This window comes from Oreochromis aureus, linkage group 4 (assembly GCF_013358895.1).
Source record: "Oreochromis aureus strain Israel breed Guangdong linkage group 4, ZZ_aureus, whole genome shotgun sequence".
NCBI lineage: Eukaryota > Metazoa > Chordata > Actinopteri > Cichliformes > Cichlidae > Oreochromis > Oreochromis aureus.
This window is the reverse complement of record NC_052945.1, coordinates 8,377,236-8,399,389: the sequence shown is the minus strand read 5'-3', so window position 1 is coordinate 8,399,389 and position 22,154 is coordinate 8,377,236. Positions and strand designations below refer to the sequence as shown.

The following is a 22,154-nucleotide window of genomic DNA, read 5'->3' as shown; positions in this document are numbered from 1 at the left end:
AAAAGAGATTTTCCTTCCCCACAGTCACAAAGTGCTCGCTCACACCTGATCGTTTTTAACATAAAGTGCATTGTAGTGACTATTGTGAACTGGGACTGTATAAATAAAAATGAGTGTTACTTAATGTAACGCCATCATTAAGTCTTGAATGTGAAGGAATGTCTGACAAATTTAGAGCTCTCGATCCTGTAGAGATTGAGATGCTTCAGATTGGATCATAGTGGCTTATTAAAAACCGACCAAGAGGCCAACATTGCCATAGCTACACCTACACTAGTATCTTGGGAACAATTAAGGTCATTGCCACCCACCATTACACATTTACCTCTTGGGTCTCACCTGTTAATTTGGTATTTACAGTGACCCGAGTGTCACTGTGTGGTGGCAATTTGTGAAGGATTTTTCAGTTTGAACTCTATTTCAACTCTGTCTCTGAGTGTTATCGTTTGATAAACCTTGGCCCTTCCTTTACTCCTCAAGGAAAATACAGTGACAGTGGAGTGATAGCGTCCATGGTGCAGTCAGATGAAAGTGAATGAAGGCTGATGAATGCTGTGACACTGACAGAGACTTGTTATCTAGATATTAAAGTATAATAACTTGAAAAATCTGTGTCCTCTGCCAGTCAATTTCCCAGTGCTGGCCCGTTATACTTATGACTGATGTCTTCTGGATTTGTCAGATGAAACAGGAACAGGGTCAGAGTTTTGTGTTCAAATGTTTTGGCTGGCTGGTGCATCCTTGAGCAAGACACTTGACCTCTAACAGCTCCTAGCACAGGGTGAAGTATTGCCTCGAAGCAAACAAGTCACGAAGAGAGAAGATGCAGGGGGAAAGCAAGGGATCAGTATTTAGGGGTTACAAAAGTAATACTAAGATTTATTTTCAATTTTAATAATTAGAAAATTAAGATAAATTAAGGATTTCTGTTCAAAAGCTATTTTAAAACACTGAAGATGTTGGTAGTCATTCAGTCTTCTGGCTGCACACCACAGGTGGGCGAGATTATTGGTGTTAACTAAATAATTTATGCCAACAGAAGATTCAGTTGCAGATTATCAAGGGTTCGTGTCATTAACTTAACCCAAATAAAATCTTAATGAGAGCACTGGGAGCTCCTCTATGCATGTGTGTGGATGCACTCACATTTATGCCACCGTGAACCCTGAATGCAGCGGGATCCCTCCTCCTTTCTCCACACAAACTCAGCCAAAATCATCATCTCGGCGTTCAGTCACTGTGATGGCAAGGATGTCTCTACTTATCTGCAGTAAACAAATTCAACCGCGGCTGGCAGTGGCATTTGGCCTCTGTGTGCTCTCCTTCCTGGCAGCATGTGTGAGTGGAGCTGCTGCAACTGGAACAACAGAGGATCCTGAAGTCGACGGTTTCTCCTCTAACGTGTCTGATTTAAACAGTGCGGCGCCGCGGGCTGAAAGTCACATTTCGTTAAACAATGCTAATTAATTTTTGCAGGAAGTCATGCGTGTTTCAAACTGATTGACTCATTGTCACACCCTAAATAGATGAAGCATTAACGGTCCACCACATGTGATGCTTTGAGTGTCAATTTCACGCCAGCTGTAGGGGTGGAAGTTAGGGTCTTAATGTTTGTAAAGTCAAATTTCGGGTATTAAGAAAGGGGTAGCTTCATAGGGCCGCTGTTAATCAGTCACTCATTAGTGTTGTTGCATTGTAATAATCCTCTGGGACCTTTTTGTGCTTTATGTTCCATTAACAGCGAGTCTGTCATCTGTATGGAGAGCGCCGACAGAGTTAGCTCTGACAGCAGGGGGGCGGATGAGCGCTGTTGGCAGGTATCAGGTCTGCTTTGGCTCGAGACAATGAGCTTCATGGTGAATCTGGGCTTCTGCACAGGAGCAGCCTAATGCTCTTAAGACTCCCTTCATCTCATTCCCTCTTTCCCGCTTTACCTTGCTTAACCCATATGTCTTTTCCCCATGCATTCCCACTATCTTTCCTCTAAGGTCAGTCTAGCTGAGCTCAGGGACCCATTATTCATGGTCAGTCATAAGTCAGTTCTTTAATCATCTGACAGGGAAGCACCCCTGAGTGCAAGAAATCAGTCTCATCAATAAGTGGAGAAATTGTGCTTTCTTTGTGCGTGTGTGTTTGTGTGTGGTAATTGACCCTTGTGTTGCAATCGGCATATCTTTTTGCACTCTGGTGGATTATTCCTGTCTCCCTGGGCTTGTTAGTGGTTTGTTTCACATCGGTTCCATGTCACACTGAAAGCACATAAAGCCCCGTTTGGATAAGAGCGCGATAGTGTGTTTGCTCTGGGTTTCATCGACACAAACAAAAGAAGTTAAGAAAAAAAAAAGAAGAAAAAGCCATAGCTAATTGACATTAAAACAGCATCATTTCAGCCTCATTTGTTCCTGAAAAACCTCAAGGCAATTTGTCTCCAGCAAAAAAAAGTTAAGTTAATTGCTGCTTCTTTTATGCTTTTTGTGTGCATAGCTAAAGGCTTTGTTACCCCTCAACGATGCAACTTGTGGCTGACATCAAAATGAAACATTTTACAAAACAAGAAAAAGCTAGTGTGCCTCCATTTTCCTACTGCAGTGTCTGCTTTAAAAAAAAAGAAAAGAAAAATAGCCATAACCATTAAAATGTTGCCTTGAATCACGGTCCTCTGTGATGGTACAGCACAGAAAAGAGAGATGGAGGAATCCCCTCATGAAAACAACATTTGATTTTGACAACTTTACATTCCCCACTAATATACAATGACAAATGTGTACTTACCAGCCACTTTATTAGGTATGCTGTTCAGTGGCTCGTTAATGCAAATATCTAATCAGCCAAGTAGACATGGCTAACAAGACCAGCTGAAGTTCAAACTGAGCTTCAAATGCCGCTTTCAAAGTCACCTACTTTGGAAGAAAATGGAGAAGGCATGGTTGTTGGTGCCTAATGGGCTTGTAAAAGTATTTTAGAAACTGCTGATCTAATAGGATTTTCCCACACAACCAGATAATTACAGTAAATGGGTTGAATGGATCAAAATGCCTTGTTGAGGCCAGAGATCAGAGGAGAATGGGCAGTCTGCTTCAAGCTAATAGGAAAGCAATAGTAACTCAAATAAACACTTCTTACAACGAAAGAATGCAGAAAGCATTTCTGAATGCATTCTGCATCAGACCTTGAAGTAAATGCACTATAGCAGCAGAAGACCACACCTATTGCCACTTCTGTCAGCTAAGAACAGCAAACTGAGGTTACAATTCACAAACACTCGCCAGAAGTGGTCAGCTTCTCGCACCTTGTTGAATCTATGCCACTGAGAATCAAGGCAGTTGTAAAGGTAAAAGCGGGTCCAGCCCACTGCTAGCAAAATGTAGTTACCAAAGTTTCCAGTGAGTGTACATTAGCAAGATAGAAACAAATGAACACACTGTTCCATACCACTCTCCACTTTTATTTGAAATCTTAATTTACCAACACAGCAGAGAAAAAGGAAATATTGCCCTTGTGAAGCAGGTGGCATTTAAGGAGTCCCCTACATAGTTATCATCTGGAAGAAAAAAAACCTCTATACTCTTTTCTGAACTTCAATCACATTTGATTGAGTGAATGGTTTATAAGGATTAGGAGGTGGGCTGAATATTGGAATAAATGAGGATCCATAATGGGTCCAGAGGAAAAGTGTCTCAGTGAGCTTCAGCCACACTGTCCTTCTGTGCTAGCTGAAAGAGAAGGAGAAACAGTGTTTAGAGGAAGAGCTTTGAGAATTACCAAGCAGGTAAGTGAAGGCGAATTAATATGACATGTGGTGTTGTTCCAAAATTCAAGTTGTAATAACCTGATTTAATACTTTCTATATCTGTAACACATTTGGCTGTCAGATTAATAAAAATCCCCCAGGCGAGTTTGCTTCCCTCTAGCATGATGTATTTTGTCTTCTTAGCCAACTATCAGCTTGTGAAACTAATAAAAAAATAGAAAGAAACCTTATTACTAGCATAGAGTAGACTTGAAAAGAGAAGACTTGATGGCTAATTCCCAACTTTGGAGGTGACAGGAGGTGAACTTAGATTTGTGATTGCACTTGTTAAGTTGCGCAGAGCAAATGCAAGTGGAGCACAGATACCCAAGAAATGTTGAAGAAGTCCAAATCATTTAGAATTGCACCTGGATTCCTGTGCTCTAATATTAAAGCTGAAATTGATTAATTTGTTTTTATCTTATGGGATTACCCACTACACTAAGTCTTTTGCAGACATTGGTCAGACACAGTGAAACACGCAAACTGGATATTATTTGGGCTTTAGGAAACTGTGACATGTTTTTTTTCTGTTAATATATGATTTAATGAAAATGTGTTTTTTTAAAGGAATTAATTTAAATAATTCATAGTTGAAGAGACACATCACATGTGAAGTGAAATTTGGACTCTAGTATGAATGCAGCTTTTTTCTAAACTTGTGGTATAATTAAATTGTCTATATAAGGGGCTGTCGGCTTCACGTGGCCTCAGACTAATGGAATAAGCCATTATGCAAATCAAGCAGTGTATCTGATATGTAGGAAGCGAGAGTCAGTCCTTATGGTTCTTGATGGATGATGAAGAGAAGGAAGTGGAAGAGGGGGGGATGGAGATGGCAAACAGCAGGAAGAGCGACTGTATTGGGATTTGTGGGGGTGGGTAGTGAGATAGGGGGGACTGTGGGGGAAGGAAACACTAGTCAGCCAAGTCCTTGCATTTCATTTATTATAATACCTCTATACTGTGAGCCAACCTTTGAGTAAGCTTCATTTTTTTGCTGTCTGTGCATTGGCACTGACTGGGATGTTACATGAGAGCGATGTCTCTGCTCTCAGTGCCATGAGCTGAAACAGGGGAGTCCATTCATGCGCTCTGATTTTGTCTCATTAGCCTGTGGTTACCATAGTGGCTCTATAGTGTAGTAGTTTACAACAAGTGAAAGAGTCTCAGTTTGGATCTAGGAGGAGACATAAATCCCTTTGAGTTGCATCATCTCGCAAATCTGGCAAATCCAACATGCAGAGTTACCCACTGTGAACACAGTGGAACCTAAAGTATCTTAGACTGTGGGTACCTATGTGCTGAGCTGCCTTTATGCATTTGTTTGTTGCTTCTATAGAGTAAGAGAATTTACATTGCTGGAAGTGTTTTCCAATTTGACATATTTGTAAACTGGACATATGTCAGCAACCTTTATTTTTTAAGATGGCAGACAGATGATAGCAACGAATCAGGGAAGGCGGGAGGGGCTGGTGTACTCGTTTGAATTTCTGTTAAGATTTTGCCGCCCTCTGGTTAAGAGTTGTGAAATTGACCCTTGTGATCCCCTTGTCCAAAAAGCCTACTTTAGTTCTTGATCCGGAAGAGTGGTTTTTGTTTTTTCACATTCATGTCAAATTACAAGCAGCAGAGAGGGAACAAGTGTGTTTGAAACACACCATCAGAGCCCTCCTCTGGTTCATCTCCATCACCATTCTGCTCTTTGTTTCTATCAGTCTTTCAGACAGCAGAATGGCCCCTACAGTATAGACCGAGGCTGAAAGCTGCAGCTGCTGCACACACTGAGCAGAGGCGAGGGACAGCACTCCCCCAGTTACTACACACACACACACACACACACACACACACACACACACACACACACACACACACACACACACACACACACACACACACACACACACACACACACAGATAGAGGAGAGAGCTGCTCCTCCCTGTTTGTCTGATGTTGCTTTAATAGCAAGACTGATGCCATTTAAAACTTTCGCTTCATTTCACTCAATGCAAATCCAGCTGCATTAGTGGGTTGCCAGAGTCCTTCACTGACATAGGACAGTACATCCAGTGGCTCTATACAGCCAGCTCAACCTAATTAGTCCTAATGTTAGTTAAAATACAGCAATGCAGAGACTTTATCTTTTTTTTTGCATATGACTAAAATATACATTCAAAAATACCTTTTTGAAAGAATTATATTACATAATTTTAAATACATCACGTCTACCACATCCTGAATAAAGAATCATTAGTGTGTGAAATTAGCCGGGTTTTTTTCTTGCTGTTTGTTTTTCAACCAAACAAACAAAAGCGAACAAAAACGAAAAACAAAAAAATGCTGTCTTCTAAGACCTTTTCCCCTATGTGCACATTTTGACAGTTGTTCAAAGTGACAAGTAGTATTTATAATAGTTACTTTCAATAGAAATGATATCAACACTTAAATAAAAAAGAAAAAAACAATGACACTTAAAATGTTTGAGCATCTTCGCTGATCTTGTAAAAAATCTAAAATTTCTTATCATTGTCACACAACTTTGGATTTGAGCACCCAAATACAGACTACAGGGAAAAAAAGCCCCAAGTCAAAGTCTAAACATGAGGAGCCAAGGAAGAAATGGAATGCAAACTTGGGCCCAGCTCCAGAAGACAGGTTCAACAAACTCTGAGTCTAATCCTTGGTGGAAAACTCTTAGCTTTCAGTTGCAGAAAAGCTGGAAAAATGAAGCCATCATCACTGGACTTCTGATGGCAGGATTCACCATGACAATGAGTAAATGAAGAACAGAGCCTTCATTTTTATGAAGCTATGTGAACGGTGACATTCATCATAAACACGGCGGGAGAAAAATATTATTGTCATCTATGCGGTCATCCAAGTTGACCTTTACAGGTAAAGGTGAAACCCGACCAAATTTTATGTTTGATCTTTAAGTTAAAACTATCCAGCTTCACCCTGACAAGGACAAAACGCAGGTGCTAAAGGCAAAAATATGAAGCAATGAGATAAAACATGGATTACTTTGACATGTGATATTATTTAGAACCATTAAGATTCATTTAGTTTATTTTCAATAAAAACAATGTCAAGGTTCAGACTTTGCACAACATAATTTGATGACTATATTTGAATATATGAAAATATTTCAGCATAAAATCCAGTCACACAGACTGCCTGGATTCAAAAACCTCACTTTAAACTACATTTAGTCTCACATTACAACTTTCACCTAAAATATTCACAAAATATGGAACTGATAAACAATGACAGGCATTTATTCACCATTGTGACTGATACTACTACTACTTCTTCTTCTTCTTCTTCTTCTTCTTAAAACACTGATGGATACAGTAATCTATGCTAAATGTTTTAATGTAGAGGAACTAGCTGATCAGCTGACAACTGCCAGTCAAAGCGATAAACAGATAGAGCCTGCATATTTTATTTTGCTTTGTTCAGCAATCACCATTTGTGCCCTTGCATAGATGACCAATTATAAAAAATGCTAATATTAAACATAACCAATATCTAACCAGGGTTTCAGTGTTTGTGACTTGTGCAGATTAACGTGCTTGGACATCAGTTACACAAATGAAAAAGCATGAGTGAAGGAGTCAAAGAGAAACTCAGAGTTTGTTGACCCTGGCACCTGAAACAGTTTAAGTTTAAAGTCTTGTTCTAGAACAAAAAAGCCAGAAATTCCTCTCATGTGAGGGTCAACAAACTCAGAGTTTTCACTAAACCTGCTTTCTGGAACAAAGCCTTGGGAAACACATTGAGACAAAAAGTTGGACAGGACTATATATGCAGAGATCACTGATTAGGGATTAGACACAGGAGGGGGATGAGATGCAGAGGCATGCAAACAACAACATTTAATCAGAAAACAAAAAAATCAGAGAATCAAGGCAGGCTGTCACGAAGCAATTTTAACTCAGGACATAAAAGAAAACTAACCTTCAAGCAGATAAAATCTGGAGAAATAAAAGCTGAACAAAACAAAAGAGAGTAGCATAGACTTGAATATTAACACTTAATAAGGAAATGCAAAAGGATGAACACGGGAACAAAAAGAAAGGAAAACAGAAACAGAAACACTCGGGCAACTGCTACTACCCATAGTAACAGACATGAACCAAAACACAAGATAACACAAAAATGAAGAAACAAAGCTCAAAAAAGGGATAAGATATAAGGCAAGTTAAACACAGACAAATTTCTTAGTTTCATAGTTGTCTTCACTAAACCTAAAACCTCAGAGATAATGAACATCTCCACAGTGGTAATCAGCTTTCTTTGTTTTCACTAGCCCAGCCTTTCTTCTTCAGACTCTGCTTGCGCTCACATAAAAGGGGCATTTGATGTATTATTTGACTCTTCTTCTGCACAACGTTGACCAGTTGAATCCCCTCCCCCCAACTCCAAGGCAGATGCATTATTGGAGGAATGTGTGAAAGAGCTCTCTAAAAGAAAAGAAACATATTACAGTAAAATGAAAGATTGCCACTGCAGATAGGACAAGAGAATCAGAGAATCACCAGAAGAATGCAGAGAGGTTAGAAAAATGTATATTTTAACTCAACATAATATGCAATATTTATTTTATTGCTCGGTGTGCTCACTGTGCTCTCGTTTAATTTTAACATGACAGCAGTACATTAGGTCTCACTGTCTTATATACTAATAAACAGGAGGTTGAAATCACTTAAGTTTGTTGTCAGATTCTTCTCAAATTAATCTTATTGATTGGTGATAAACAGTCTACATGTTATGTGTTCAGCATGTGTTACCATGGTAACTGTGTAAAAAGACAGCCATATTTGTTGTTCTGGCTGTTAGCTTCATATATGCCTCTTCGGGGCCGGTAATACAGAGCAACTCCAACACACCCAGGATATCTTTCCACCGTCTGGTTTCACTGACCCTGACAGCAGCAGTTGGGTTAAGGATCATAAGCAGGTTATTATCACCTTGATAAATCTACCATGGGATTCCAAATCTATCAATCAATACACTTAAAAATGTGGTGAAAAAAGAGGCGGTGACTTTACAAAGAAATATATAACTATAGTACTGTGGAAAAGTCTTGAGCCACCCTTCGTTTGTTTACATTTTGTTTAATAAAAAACGGAAATTCTAACAATTCTAACAAAGTCAGCATTTGGTATGACCACTTTTATTCTTCAGCTCAGCCTGAATTCTCTTAGTAAATCATTGTTGTCATTCCTTTAAGGAGTCTTCAGGAACAGTTCTCAGGGCTTCTTGAAGGACATTCAAAGCTCTTCTTTGTTGGGTGTCTTTTTCCATTCTCTGTTAAGACGATCCCACACTGCTTCCATAATGTTGACGTCTGGGTCTGTCCAGGTATGCTTTTACCACACTGGCAGTATGTTTGGGATAACTGTCACTTTGAAAAAATAAGCCGTTGCCAATCAATTGATTTCTGGATCTGGCATCATGAATCAAAAGCTGGTGATACGTCGGAACATTTTTTTATTAATAATTTCATCAATTTTGACAAGATCCCCAACACCACTGGCTAAAATCCAGCAGCAAACCATGCCAGCGCCTCCATTGTGTTTTATAGGTGGCTGTAGACACTCACTGTTATACCTCTCCCCTGACCTCTGTAGATATTGATGAAGGTTTAAACCAGATATTTAAAATTTGGATTCATCACTCCATAAGTCCTCTTGGCACTGATTTTCAGTCTACATCAGCCTTTTCTCCCTGTGTCCCTTCGTTAATAATGGCTGTTTGACAGCCACTTTCCCACTGAGACCATTTTGGGGGACATTTTTCTCTGTTATTGGGTAATGCAGCAGTGATGAATAAACAAGAAGGAAGGGGAGACATGCAGTGAAGTGCTGCTGGTCAGACTTGAACATTTCAGTCTTATGGAATATGGTCACCTGCTCACCCAGTGACCTAAACTGGCTTTTTTTTTCTTTTTTTTTTGTCTGGTCATAGCTGATTTTTTTTCCCTTTCTTAAGGGCATCATTCTCATACAGGCACGTGCAGAGGGGGGGGGGGCTGGAGGGGCTTGAGCACCCGCCCTTTCCTGATGGGTGCCCAAAGTGCCCTTTTGTTGAGGCAACTTTTAAAATTTTTTTTTTTTTTTTTTTTTTTTTGTAAAATGTGTGTGTGCGTGTGGAGTCCTGTCTGTGCCCCTCAACAATAATATTTAACTATTAATCACAGTTTTGCTAAATAAAAGTATCTGGCTTGCATCAGTCACATGATCACCATTAACCAATGATCGCCCTTGACGGCAGAACGCGCTGGTTACGAGCCGGGAACGAGCTCATAAAGAGCACGCGCATTTTTAGCAGTCCGGAGCTGTAGGAGAAACATAAATTAACTCATACAGACTGATGCGGCAAAACCAGTAAGTAGGTGTACAGCTTACACTGTAGTGTATAGCACACAGGAGTATTAGCTTATTATGTACACGTTGGTAAGCTGTCTTGTTGCAACTGACGAACTGAAACATATGAGGGTGCTGTGTGTGTAACAGCGCGACAAACATTACCTGTCCTTTTATTAACTGCACAAGTAGTGCTGGTCATAGCTGCTGGCTCACTGGGTAAGGCTGTCATGGGTCTGTAGCTCTGTCACCGTTTTAGGGAACATATTTAGTTTTAAAGTATTTAGAACATATTTAGTTTTAAAGTAAGTTACAGGGCTTTTCCTGCCTTTCTGGGGGGATTATATTTCACTTAAAACGATCTAATATGCATGTCCACATTATTATGGATTATTATAATTATAACATTTTAAAAACATACGCTGTATTTGAAAGAACATACATTAAGACACAGATTATATTAGATTTACATTTAAAATGCTGATTTTACAGCAGTAAAATGATTGTATCTCTACAGTTTAAAAATAATAATAATAAGCTTTCTCCCTGCACAGAGTGGATAGTGAAACAAATGGAATCATCATAAATACATTATTTCATATTTATTACTTTTTTTCCCTCATTGCTTTATTATCGTAGCTCTAGTAATAAATAATAAGGAAGGATTCTGGATCAGCACCATGATGCCCATAGTATATACCGTATTCTGAAGAAGGTCTAAAATGTCCCTGTGTGTGCGTGCATGTGTGTGTTTTATGTATATGGATTTTTAAATTATTACTCATGATATAACATTGTCCAGACATGGCTGGTAAGGACATGAGGAGGAAACAGTAGGAGCTGTGTGAGGCTACTAAAGGCAGTGGATCCCTCAGCAGCTGGATTACAAAGAGCACAGGTAACATTAACACATGTACCAGTTGTTGGAGAGGTATTCCAGTATTAAAATAATAATAAGCACAACTGGAATGTTTTGCTTCTATAACATTTTTCTGTCATCATTTTATTATAGATTAAGTGCAGGAGTTGTTTGGTGTGGATAATTAAATTATAGTTTATTGCAATAGCAAGTTGTGCCTTGTTCTCAGATAGACAGCAAGTGGAGAGTGTTATATGAAATGAGGGGATGGAAGGAAGAAGAGAAGCAAAGTGATTCACAGGCAGAGCCGAGTTTATTTCTCACAGTTTTTTGTTGCCTTATGGTTCCAAGCGCGCATTTGTTATTATCTCATGACACTTGTTTAATCAGCTACCATCTCTCATATGAACTTTTAAATGTCTACAGTCTCAGATCAGCACAGCCCTGCCCTCCAGCACTATCAGCAGCAGGAGCAGCAGAAAACATAGGCTACGTTTGCTTTGTCTCACAACAGTAATATAGTATGATGCGATCCCATATTAGATTCTTGATGAATGTGTTTTTTGTTATTCAACCTGGTTCAATGTGCCCTTTTTAGCTTTGAGCACCCGCCCCTATAAACGTCTCTGCACGGCCCTGTTCTCATACATTGTTTTTCCACAGTTTATGTTTTTTTTAGGCTTGCCACTTCTTCTTTTCTCATCCACTGTACAGTTTCTTACAATCATTTAGACCCACACTGCATGCCGTACTGTGTATATACTGTATGGGGTAGGTACAAAATATGTCAGGTACAAGGAGTGGACTGTAAACAAGACAACAATCAGCCAATATCCAGAGAACAACTTTGAAAGACCTTCAGAAAGCCTGGAGAACTATTGCTCAGACCACTTAAAAAAAAAAAGTCTGGCTTCTTGGATGCAAAATAAAGATATAAGGAAATAAGGAAAGATATAAGGAAAGGATGGCTGGTCCAAGGCTTTTCTACAGTACTGCATACTACGGGGAAAGTATGAAGAAGTTAAACATTAAAAATTTTCATCAGTGAGCCTGAAAAAGAGGGGCCATATTAATAAAGTTTAACCTATTAAAACCAGGAAGGAAAGTCAACAAAAATTCTGCATGGTTATCTTCGAGCTTTTGCATATGAGTCTATTTATATTGCTGTAATATATTATGCTTATTATGTGAACATAACTATGTTTAGAACTCCTTGTCAAAGACCAGTTTCCCCCATGGGACAATAAAGTTTATTTTTATCTTATCTTAATGTTCCCCCACTTTATCTGTATATTTACTACTAAGATATGTTCCAGGCAGGACCTTTTTCTTTTTTAAAGTAGCCTGATGGGTAATATATTAAACAAAAAGCCCAGCATACTTGACTCCAGACAATTCACCAGTCTAATGGGAACTGAAGCATTAAATTGCCTGTTAATAGGAATTTCAGCACTAACAATTAAGTATATATAATGTATTTAATATATCATGGCACAAAGAAAAAAACTGAAAAGTTTCAGCCTGTGGCTTTCCTCAGTGTATCTGAAGTGTCAGATTACTGTGTAGGTTATGGCTTTCAGAAGGCTTTGCGGTCACAATATGCCTACATCGCATATTTAATGCAGAAGTACAAATCCCTTGTTAGCATTTATTAGAGTTATTCCTACTCCACTTGGAAGCCGCAAGTCTTTTGTGTCACATAAAGCCATAAAAATACATGCACACATATTACCATTTGCATTAATGTGCAGTATGTTTTTGCAGTCCCGCTCAATAAATTCCTATTTTGCAGCAATAATTTTGGAACCAGTGGTGTGGTGTTTATAATGCACTTCTATGTGGTATCATATTTAAAGAAATGTTCTCTTCCTTTATCTATCTTCCCTCTGCCCAGCTTTTCAGCTCCTGCGGTATTAAAGATACGCTGCTGTAAAAGAAGTCATCTGTAATCCTACATGTGCTGTATGGCCCCTCTAACGAAGGCTCATCAAGGTGAAACTCTTGTATGATTTTTTTTAGACATTAAAAGCATGGTAGCAGGTTTTTTGGGAAGAGAGGAAAAAGCACACACTGTGCATCCAGGTGTGTGATATTTAGCAGCAGCAATCGCCTCAGGAGCAGAACCGTCAAACAAGTGAGCGCACTGTAATGAAAGACTAGCCACTTCCCTGGAGAATGTGAATAATGTGAATAGGAATAAATGACATACAGTAGTTTGCAGGAGAATACACACACACACACACACACACACACACACACACACACACACATGCTTTTTCTGCCCTTAGAACCTGTCACCAGTGGGTAAGGTGCTCCGCATGCGCACACACAGACAAACACGCACACTGAATACATCCATGCCTGAAGACACAACAGGAAATAATAATTGTGAGTCACCCTCACATATGCATACAGACACACACATACAGTATATACACAGACACAGCCAATAGCCAATCTGCGTTTTCCATAGGAACACATTTTGTTGTTACTGGAGACATTATTTCAAATTAACCACACATTTTATTCTCATTAACTGGATATTTTACACACCTTTGATTCATAATACAGAACCACAGATTCTTCTTCAGCTCCATCTGACCTGCTCCTCTTCCTCAGTCCTTCTCTGATGGGTCTCTATATTTGCAGGTGAGCCTGAGGAGATGATAGCAGTGTGTTTCTGTGTGCGTGGGTGTTTTTGGGACTTGGTCTGCATGAATATGTATGATAATATACACATGCTGAAGTATCCGTTCACCTCAGGTTAACTCGTCTCCTCAACACTAATTACAGATGTTAATCTAATCTGTGGCAGTTAAATGAGGCTTTTTATGGCGAGACATGAGATGAAGTGTGGCTCAGTGATGTACGTGTGATAGGAACACACACCCTAAACCTTTTAAGAATTTACTATCTCAAAAAAAAGCAGTTGTCTGTTTTACTCCAACTAATGGCTGCAGCTATATGAGAGTCAAACAGCAAATATGAATTTCTGCACTTTTTGTCTCTTTTCTACGCCATTTGCAGCATAGATAATCTCTTCTAAAATAAAAAAAAATGCTGTCACTGGTTTGCAAAATCTTGTTCATTGTCACTGGCATTAGCTTGCTTTGTAACTAATGCATTTAGAGTAGATAAATGCATGCCCATCTAAAGCCTATAACTGTGTGATGATAGCAGTATAAGATAAAATACGTTTATTTTAAGATGTTCAAATGCAGGGTTTTAATGGTTGAATTCTGCTAAAAGAAGTTGTATGAAAAGAAACGAGCAGCAACAAAATGCAGATCTAAGGAGCACATTCAGAGAATATGCGGTTTTAGCCTGTCTCCCCTAAAGCCTTTCCACAGAGCGGAAAGCTTTTCTATTGTCTGCCACCGTGTTGCCTCTGACATGCAGCAGAGCTATATCACATGTGCAAAGATTCCTGTTTACATACAGTAATTGAAGAGGCAAAATGGGAACCTGTTGATCTACAGATAAATGTACCACCGCTGAGCTGTACTCCCTCATGATTTGTACGTGCTTTATCTGTGAATTCAGCTCTGTTTGATAATGAATTGTATCCACAAAGCCCAAGTCAAGGAGGCAGCCTCTCTCTGAACTGCAAATATTTAACAGCCCAAATGTGTTTGTTCACTCGTGGGTCTCTGCATGTTTGTGTATGATAATGAACCTGCGCTTGTAGCATCCATCCTCCCTCTATTAACTAATTTGCTCCATGGCACAGATAAAAATCAACAACGGTTTATTATTTCCCGGGATTTTTGCTTTTTATCGTGGAGGAAAAAAGGCTTTTTAAACATTTCCACACATGAGATGAAGATACATGAACCTTACAGGGAACTCGAAAGCAACATGCTCTATAATATTTTTCTAAGAAGGCAATAAAAGGATCAGAAGTCAGCTGAATAGGAATGTAATTTATAGAATGATCTTTAAAAGAATACCTGACACTCGTATTATTTTTTTTTAGCTTGAGAGATACAGTATGAACAATAGTTAATTTATTACTTTTTTTGGACATGGGCATTCTGTACTCTGCATGATATAGTTGCTCAGTTCATTAGTGTTTAATGGTATTTAGAGTGTGCATTCATTCATGGCATGCTTTCTTAGGCTCCAGTAGTTGCATGGAAAAAATACATACAAAGACAAATCTGGGTGCCCCCTGTGTTTACTTTATATGCCCATAAGTCCATGAGCGCTGCTTACGGTAGACTGAGGTTCATTTAATATTACCTCCTGTAGAGAGGCAGGAATGCCCTGAATGAAACAAGCAGGGGAAATTATTGTCGCAGAGCGAGAACTACTGGCATTGTTATACAGGAGATTGTATAACAACTCAGCCACAGGTGCCAAACTGGATCCTATCAACTTCTTAAAATCTGCAGTTTTCTGTTCTAATTTCATTTATTCACTGAAAGGGTTTTTCACAGAGAAAATAGATGTTGCAGATGATCAAATTAAACAGATGACTATAATGATCAAGCATTTTCAGACAAAACTGATGAAGCCCAGCTGAGTGACCCCCCCCCCTTTTTAAACTTGTGTTTAAACATTTATGCGTGATAATGTCACGTTATGTGTGATAATGTCATGGTTAGAAAAGGGCCTTTTGATCCACAGTCTGACGCTTTATCTTTGTGCTGTTCCCCCTTGTTCTTCTAATTTAGGGTTCACTTATAGTTCAATCCATGAATAAAATAAAAAATTACATTTCCTTTTGCTCTCTCTGATGTATTTAATGTTTCTATAGTGGTGGCTGCCTATGTATCCAGCTCATTTCCTACAAATCTAAAAAAAAGAGTGCTTCCTATGATAAGGGTGATTTCAGAAAGGCATGAAATGATTTTTCACTACAAAGGCAGCATTGATTGACTAGTGATAAAGGATTCTTAAAGGAACACTGCAGCCTCTATAAGCACCCATGATTATAATTAATATAGGATTTTTTAAATACAAATGATCTGTTCTGCTAGTCATAAATATAACCTTTTGCACTGCAGATGTGCCATATAGTATATGCATTGCCAAACTTAATTACATTAACATATGCTACATCATCATTTACTTAGCAGCTTTTGGATCGTGTGATATTGTTACCATTTTTTCATACTGCCACTGCAGTGGAAAAAGGGGGCACCCAGATTTGAACTGGGGACCTCTTGATCTGTAGTCAAATGCTCTACCACTGAGCTATACCCCCTTGGTGTTAGTCCAGGAAATGACCTGTATATAAAGGCAACTGTAGATCAAACAAATGACGGGCTTTTACATGTTCTTCATTTTTAAACAAATAAAAGTTGTTTACATCCATGTAATGAACCTACTGACCTGCTGTACTTTCTGATTGGTTCAGTGGGATGGTTGCATCCACTTAAACTTTGTTTGTGAATATAAAACTGACTAATCCCTCTGAAGGGAGACAAAAGTGGTAGCTAAAGTTAAACTGGAGACCTCCTAAACTGGTGTCAAATATGTGGTCACTAAGTTAAATGATATCCAAACACTGCAGTATAAACTACTCAGACCACAAGAATGTTTCTTGCTCCTTGATTAATGTTAATCATGTGAAGAAACTCTGTGATAGCACTAGAATGGACACAGAAGGCAGCAAGCAACCCTATAAGAAGAAGAGCTGGTTTGGTATTTATTGTAGAAATAGATTGCAGCCGATGTGAAGTGTAGACTCACTGGAGATGCTGAGATTTGAACAGCAAACCATTAAATCTAAAGGAAATCTTTTATTTTATATCACCTTCTGCACAAGACATGCAAACATGCTTTCCGATACAAACTGCTGAGCCAACCCAAACATTAAAAATGATACTTGCTTCTGAGTTTCTTTCTACATGCTGGCCTCATTAGATACATGGCCTTTAAAAATAAAATTAAATATATTTAAGATATTAAAGATTAAATGTCTTTAAGTATCCCTATCTTTTCACAAATTTCCTAATGTAGTAAAAAAGAGAAAATAAGATCCCGCCACATTTACTGACAATGCATAAGATTAGAATTTAGGGAATTTTAAGGTCCCCCATTTGCATTTTATTCTAAAAATCTAAACATGAATTAGAAACTCATAGAAACTCGATAACTGAAGCGCACACAAGCAGTCAGCCCAGCCTCTCCTCTTTTTATTAGAACATCAGAAAAAAGTTAAAATTTATTCCTTTTTTTGGTATTTTTTGTTTGTTTGTTCTTCACTACATAAATGAAGACATTTCCACTATTAATTGATGTTGAAACAGCATTAACGTGGAAAAAAATAACTTTGTTAATGAAATTAAATGTCCAACTCTCAAAATTTCTTTGAGGATGGTCTCCTTAAACATGTTTCCCTCTTGTTTAAACAGCCGTGTGTCAGTGTATCATCTCAAATTTATGTTTGTTGATTCATATGTTTACAGCAACAGCTTCGCCTCCTCTCTGTGAGGTGTTCAACCCACCATCGAAGAGCTTAACTTGATGGCTGGCGTTTGAAAAATTGTGGTACTTTAATTTGGTAAAATTAAGACAGTCTTGAGAAAGTTTACCATCAGGAAGTCATCAATCAAATTTAACTTTCTTGTTTAAACTTTAAAATTCCACACTGCACATGCAAATGGGTCCAAAACACTCCACACATCTTGTACAATTTTTTCATAAAGTTAAACTTTTTGATGAAACCCATATTTTAAGATGACTCGGCTGTCTCGGGCTTCATGCATATTAATAGCTACTCATAAGTCTACGGCTCTGAAAGAGATTTCTTTAATGGCCTGGGTGGAAGTATGTTGTGAAAATACCGACAAGAAGCCAAATGACAACTTTGTCACTTAAGCCTCTTCTTTAAGCGCTTCAGTGTTTACATGGACGATACACAGTAAAATGAGCCAAATTAGTTTGGTTTATGCGTGCCGAGTGAAGGATTATGGGTGCTAAGCAGTCCCAATCTCCTCAATCCATCTATGAGCAGCCTGTGTTATGACGTGCTCATATATACAAATTTTCTGAAGGCTGCTCATATGCGCTCAGAATATAAAATGCAAACAGAAGACTTACAAGAACCCACTGTTGATGACTTGCCTCAAATGTTAAGCAGTGAGACTGTTGATTGTTTACTCTGGTGCTGTATGGAGAATGAAAGGCTTTTCCTTTGCAGTATGACAAGATCTTCATGTTATCTAGCAGCACGCATGAGTACTGCATATATATGCAAGCATATGCAAGTGTGACACAGATGTTTGCAGTTTATATTACCTTAATATTATTTTGTGTGGTTAAAGGACTGATGTTATCGCAAGGACTTAAAAAAAGGCATGTTATTATGGATGGATCTTTGCATATGCTATTGGTGTTAACAAATTCTGGTTTCTAGTTTACTCTTATTTGAGTAATTGTATTATTTCTACTCTTATTATAGTGTGTTTCACATAGGGTGCAAATGGAATTGCATTAAGGATCTCTTGATTTGATTTGTGTACTCACCTTACAGTATGATGTGTCATGCTGAGAGAAGTTGTTGTCAATGTGGTGCTATTTAAGTAAATACTGAAATTAAAACTAAAAACTCTGGACAAGGGAAGCAGTCAAAGACAGTCAAAGTTTGTGGCCTTCACAGGGGGCAACCAGAGTTGAACTGGGGACATGTTGAGCAGCACTCATATGCTGTAACCCACAGCTCTGTGTGGCAAACTAGCAGTGACAGTAACATGGAGTATGTCCATTTCATGTCAGCAGAGAAAAGAGTAAAACCATCTCTCCCCCTCAATGTCTGCGTAATCACACAAACACAGATGGTCTTTCACAGAATGATTTACTGTATATTACTTGAATGCTAAAGTTTGTCACATAGTCTGATTAAAAGTAGCTGTAAATCACGATATGCGTGCTTAAAAAACTATCACAAATTCGACTTCCAGTTAAGGATTTGGGTGTTCGTTCCCATCATTACTCTGAACTTCAGCATCAGCACCATCATTAAAAAACAACTCAAATGAATTGACATCAAAGGAAAGAATGTTGCCAGAGTATTCAAGGTTACTGCCAAGATGACACATTAAAAAAGACTCACAGATAGGAAGGAAACTTGGCAAAAAACTGGGATTAACAAAAACATTTTTAACCAAAGCTGTGGACTTTGAGCAACATGATATGAATTTAAAGAGGAATTATACTCTGTGCTTTCTCAGCGTATGATCTTTGAAATTCGGTGATAGGAATTGGTCCGCTCAAAAGAGAGCGATAAGAAAAGAGGCTGCGATAGCGTGCAGTCCTAATTTGAGCAACCACCACTGGTGAGTGGATTTGGACAATATCAGACGAACATCTTTTATTGTTCGTAGCATGCATGATTATGACTCATGAGAGGACGCGAGGGAGGGGGAAGAGGGAAGGAGTGAGGAGGGCATGTGGACGCTGGAAGAATGGAGGATTATGATTGAGTCTTTATGCTTCTGAAAGCACCAACTAAAGTCCATAAACGTTGGCAATAAAAGTTCATGTTTTATGTTTCCCAACCTTCAATCGAGAGTACACTGTGTTCTTTCATTGTTGCCCATATGATGTTGGGAAGGGATGGTGTGTGTGTGTGTGTGTGTGTGTGTGTGTGTGTGTGTGTGTGTGTGTGTGTGTGTGTGTGTGTGTGTGTGTGTGTGTGTAGTTATCCACTGGCAATAACTGACTTAACCTGTTTTTGCTGATCATGTGCATCCTGTGAACTTAACATTGAGTTCATTGTGATCAAATGACCCACACAGTCACAAGATCTCCATCCAGGACTTCGGGATATCATGGAATAAGAGATTTGCATCGTGGATGTGCAGCCAACATATCGGAAGGAGCTGCATCATGTTGTTATTTCAATATTAGGCCAGTTTTGAAGACAAAAGGGGGTCCTAACTGGTGCTAGCAACATATAGTGAATATAATTAATAGTTTAGTGTGTGTCTACAATACGATTAATTATCCACGTCTATGGGTTAGTTTATGCTGGGGGAAAAAAAATCGAACAAACAAAAAAAATCACAAAGAAACAAAAAAACAAGTTCATATAAAATTATTGTTTTGATTGTTGCCTTTATTTTTATTTTTTTTTATTATTGATTATATTCACAGTTTAGTAAGTGTTATGTTTTCTTCTCTTTTCTTCTGTCCTGGTGAAATCTGCAGCATTTAATATTCAGTTTTTATGGTGCTACATAAACAGAGCGTTACTTCTGTTTTCTTCTTTTTCGTCTTCTCCTTCTTCTTCTAAATATGGAGCAAATGAAGCATGTTATAAGTCTGTTGAAGAGGGAATTAATGTAAGTGTGAGACAGACGTTTAGACACAGGAACCATGCTTACCTCTTTTGCCTCTCCTTTGCCTTTGGTTCTGAAAGGTCACATAGAATAAACATGTAAAGTTTTTGTCCTGTTTTAGTAGCTGTAGCAGCAGGTAGTACTGTCACAGTTACTAATTATATGAGATTGGACATCCAAACCTCCCATGTCATGAACAGCTGACAGTGAACTGGCTAAACAACGACAAGAGCTGGTTAAGCTAATGTTAAGCATTATTGTACTAACCAAAATAATAAATAATAAATAAATAAAATTTCCCTCTGATAAAGAATTAAATTACATCCTCACAACATATGAGAGTTTATTTACCATGTGTCCGAGTGCAACAATGTTAGACCCACTTCAAAGAAAGTTTGAATAACAGCAACTAACAGCGGCTAACTCCAGCAGCTAACAGCAGCGGCAAAAGCAGTTGCGCTTATCGACAGACAAGTTCAGGATATCTTCAACAACTCATCTCAGTATTGCTGTCATCACATAGAAGTAAGCTTCACTAACTCTTCCACTTGTATTTGTCTCCTTTTACAGTTTTACAGCCTCTTCCTGATTTAATAGACATGGATTCATATTGACAGCTGAATTAAACAGTGGATTGACATCTGCTGTAGCTAGGATTATGCACTTGAATTGGGAGGGTTAAGAAAAAAGAATTCAGTTGACTGCAACCTACAATCAACTCACATGTAGCAGTGAGGTTTCACATACTATAACCTTCAATATAGAGATTCAATATCCTGGTGATGTACAAACACATTAGTCATTTCAACATTCAGCTTTGTTTTTCTCAGTTCAATTAAAGCAGACAGCAAAACTTGTGGCCCTTAATGCTCCAAAAGCACAAAGACCTCTAATCACAACACTACCTTTAGATTTGCTGAAATCCTCCTCATGTCCTGCTTCTCTTCCAGTGGCTAGAGGTCTCACAAAATCAGCGAGTTGAGTATTATTTACCTCCAAAAGCCCTCCTATGCTTTGACTGTCTGTCAGTCCTAGACCTCCCCCCTCGTTTACCCCTCCAAGGGGTATTAGCCCCCCCACCACCTCTTCCTCATCATCACCACACATACAAACACACCCCCACCCCCAACCATGACCCAGTTTGGAGGGGATGAGGGGGTAAGTGAGGACCATTGTGTGAGTACCACAGGGAGAGAGGCAAGATGCTCTGCCTCTCTCATTCCTCTCCCTTTCAGGAAGGACTCACACTTGGTTAAGCACACACACTGAGACTCTTCATAAGAGAACGTCCAGAAAGCCGAGTGTTTTGTTGTGAGGTTTTTGTTGTCGAAATGCCGCTTTTGATTTTAGGTTAGGTTTGTTTGATGTCAGGCGAGGTTAAGAGCCTGTAAAGGAGACTATAAGTGAGACGAGGAGACAGAGATGAGCGGGCCTCATGTTGAGAGACAAAGGACACAGTACCTGGGATCCGGGAGAGTAGAGTGAGTATGCTGCTTCATCACTTTAATTGCTCCTTGTGTTGTTTTTTTATAAACTTTTCAAGTACTTTTTAAAAATCTGAAATGATGTCAGGTTGCCTGACCAAAGATCCAGTATTTCCAAAATGAGACAGCAGATGAATGACTTCCTGAACTTGTTTGTAATCTTCTGGAGAACGTACATTACTATTTCTAACAGCGTAAGGCACAGATGCACGTGGAGAGGCTGCTCCTGCCTCAGAGATTCTTCCTGTAACATATGGAACTAGTTTTCCGTTGTGTTCCTTCCCTTCGGAAACTATTAATGAGGGAATTTTTTTTTTTCTTACCACAAACGCAGAGAGGCATGCTTCTTGAAAACCCGC

General features: G+C 38.8%; 1 protein-coding gene and 1 non-coding gene across 4 annotated transcripts in view; one reads left to right on the top strand and one right to left on the bottom strand.

The window, feature by feature from the left end:
• gjc1 (gap junction protein gamma 1) overlaps positions 1 to 22,154 on the top strand; it is a 45,807-nt gene that overhangs the window by 14,563 nt on the left and 9,090 nt on the right. The window contains exon 1 of one of the 3 annotated variants that reach the window (XM_039611341.1): positions 12,916 to 13,013. The exons of 1 other annotated variant lie outside the window; for it this stretch is intronic. The gene's annotated coding sequence lies outside the window, so the exon portion shown is untranslated. Of the gene's footprint in view, positions 1 to 12,915; positions 13,014 to 21,576; positions 21,793 to 22,154 lie in introns of those variants that run through there. One more of the 3 variants, XM_039611342.1, reaches the window with a different exon arrangement.
• trnac-aca lies at positions 16,159 to 16,230 on the bottom strand. The gene has a single exon. It is a non-coding gene; the product is annotated as a tRNA-Cys (tRNA).